The sequence below is a fragment of the Lathyrus oleraceus genome, chromosome 3 (genome assembly GCF_024323335.1).
Source record: "Lathyrus oleraceus cultivar Zhongwan6 chromosome 3, CAAS_Psat_ZW6_1.0, whole genome shotgun sequence".
NCBI classification, from domain to species: Eukaryota; Viridiplantae; Streptophyta; class Magnoliopsida; order Fabales; family Fabaceae; genus Lathyrus; species Lathyrus oleraceus.
The window spans coordinates 369,353,386-369,356,628 of NC_066581.1; positions in this window are offsets into that span (position 1 = coordinate 369,353,386).

The window sequence follows — 3,243 nt, forward strand, 5'->3', positions numbered from 1 at the left end:
TTTGATGCAAGTCATTCTGTTGACTTCATTGAGCTTTCATTTGCCTTACTTTGACTTCAAATGTTCATGAAATGATAATAGCGATTGATATGCATGTGCACTCAATTGGACTTACTTCTTGATTGATTGAATTTGATTTTGATTGAATTTTCTTTGCTGTTTTGACTTTTTCTTTCATCCTTGACCCTAGGCTAGTCCTAGTGGTCTTTTGAGCTTACAATTGAGTTCTTGTTTCAGGTTAAGCACCAATGCCTCAAAGATCATTCAAACTTGTTTGAACTTGATTTGTTTATCATGTGCTAACCCTTGTTTTGTAGGTGTGACTCATTTGACTTGAGTCTTGTGCTATGCACATTGGTCCCTCTTTTGTTGACTGTTTACCATTTCCTTTTGATTTAAACTGTTGAACTGTTTGCTAATTAGTTTGACTTTTTCAGGTACCTTAGTTGCTTAAGTTCTCTGAACTTGATTTGCTTTGCTTTTTAGCAACTTGCTTGAGGTATAATCTCTTTTACTTCATGTAGTCTGGAGACCCGACTTGTTATTTGGCCGGGCAAACTGTCTGAAGTCCTCCTTAAGAGGCAATGCTTGTGTATGTTTAAATTGTCCTTGCATTGAGTCAAAGACCTCCTAAGTGAAGAGGCAATTGGCAGAACCAAGGGATAAGCAATCTATCCCCTGCTATTCAGTGTGTCTTCTGTTTTGCTCACACCACTGTGTTGATGCATTACAGATAAAAACCCAAGATCTTGTGCAATTGCACAGTTGAGTCAGTATCAAATGTGTAGAAGGGTTCCCACTTTCTGAACCCACACATTCTTGTCAAATGCTCTCCCAGGCCAGGGATAGAAGCAATGAGGCACACCCCTCATCTCCTTTCATCGGCTTCACCTTAGCCTCTCAATGGCAAGGTTAAGAGCACACTTACCCTATTCCAGTTGGCCCTAGTGCCTAACCCTTGTGTGAGCCTCTTGTATGCATATAGAGTGTGCTTCCTGAGATTGCCTGTTTGCTTTGCCTCTTTAGGTGTAGTTTGGACTTGCCCTTGTGCAAGGTAGGTTGTGTTTGACTTGCTTCCTGTGCAAGTCAGGTCTGTGTGGCTTACCTCCTGTGTGAGCCATGCTTAGAACTGTTTTGCCGAACTACGGCAACTCTGATTCTCATGTTCAGATGAGATACGTAGGCACGAGATGCGATGTCTTGTCGAGTTTGACTAACGACTAACAGCTAATCTTTGCTTGCTTTCGCCCTCGTTGCGATCCTTTCTCTCGCCCTCGTTGCGATCGAGACTTTCCCTTTCTCTTGCCCTAGTTGCAATCGAGTCTTTTTCCCCTCCGTAGCCGAACTACGGCAACTCTGATTCTCATGTCCAGATGAGATACGTAGGCACGAGATGCGATGTCTTGTCGAGTTTGACTAACCACTAACACTAACTCTTTTCTCTCGCCCTCGTTGCGATTGAGACCTCCCCTTTCTCTTGCCCTAGTTGCAATCGAGACCCTTGCTTCCTGTGCAAGTTTGGTGTGTGTGTGGCTTGCTTCCTGTGCAAGTCATGTCTAGGATAGGTTGGCCCTCGTGCCATTTAGCTAGAAACCTTAACTTAGGGTTGACTTTGCATGACAACATCTAGGCTCGAGTCGTAGTCTCCCTAGAGTTGTGTCTCCCTCTGTTATCTGGTTAGGCTAGTCCTTCTTCCCTGCGTAGGGGAACTACATCGCCCTGATCTTCATACCAGATGAAGTATGTAGGCAGGAGATTGAGCTGATCTCTCCGGGCGCCTTTTCTTTTCTTTTGTGTGTGTTGTTTGACAGTTATAGGCTCGAGTCCCCGACTCCCTATTAACCTGTTGTGTTGTTGTGCGCTTGGAAGCCGATGTAAGTCCATCGAGTGGCATTTGGGTTCCAGTGTGCGTGTGTTTTGGTTCGGATGCTGACATAAGTCCAGTGATTGGCAGTCGGGCTCCACGTTTGCCTTTGTTTGTTTGTTTGTGTGCATGTCAGCCGAGCTACGAATGCTCTGATTCTTCTCTCGTCTGAGAAGATACGTATGCATAGGATGCGACATCCTAGCGAGCATGTGTCGTTTCCCAGTCCGAACTACTTCGACTCTGATGTCTATGCCTGATAGACTAAGTAGGCCCAGGATGCGATATCCTGCCGAGTCAGTTTCAGTCAGTCTCTTTTGTCTCTTTCAGCCAGTGTGTGTGAGTTTGAGCAGTGTTTTAGCAACCATTTTTCCTTCCTTTTGTGCGTGGATCCCGTAGAGTACTACGGATGCGTAGGGGTGCTAATACCTTCCCTTCGCATAACCGACTCCCGAACCCATCCTCTTTGGTCGCAAGACCATGTTCTTTCCTAGGTTTACTCTGAGCGTTTCCTTTCCCTCTTTTGGGATAAATAACGCACGGTGGCGGCTCTGTTGTTTCTTTCTTTTCCCGCCGGTTTTTCGCGTAATGCGACACTTAGTTGCTTAAGTTCTTTGAACTTGCTTTTGCTGTTGCTTGGTTGCTTAACCAATTGAGGTATAGCATCACTAACTCCATGTAGTCTGGAAGACCTGGCCTGTTACTTGGTCAGGCACCTGTCTGAAGTCCTCCTTAAGAGGCAATGCTTGTGCTTGTTTATCTTTGTCCCCAAGCAGGAAAAGACCTTTGTTAAGGCAATTGGAAGACACAAGAGATATGCAATCCATCTCCTTCTATTCAGTTGAGTCATCCCTTTGCTCACACAACTGGTGTTGATGCATTGTGGATAGTAACCCAAGATCCTTGTACAGTTGTACAGTTGAGTCAGTGTCATAAGTGTAGAAGGGTTCCCACTTTCTGAACCCACACTTCTTTGTCTGAAGCTCTCCCTGGCCAGGGATAAGAGCTGTGAGGCACACCCCTCACTTCCTATTTCATCTGCTTCACCCTAACTCTCAATGTTAGGGTTAAGAGCTAACATCACCCCGATACAGTTGGCTTGCTTTTGCAGCCTAACCCTTGTGTGAGCCCACTTTGTCTGTATATAGTGTGTGCTATTTGTGATTGTTTGCTTTGATTGCTTGTGCTGTTTAGGTTTAGCTTGTTGCCTGTGCAAGTTAGATAGCAACCTTAACTTAGGGATGATTTGCATGATAACATCTAGGCTCGAGTTAGTCTCCCTAGTTGTGTCTCCCTTTGTTATCTGGTTAGGTTAGAATTTCTTTCCCGTTCAGGGGAACTACGTCGCCCTGATCCTCATACCAGATGAGGTACGTAGG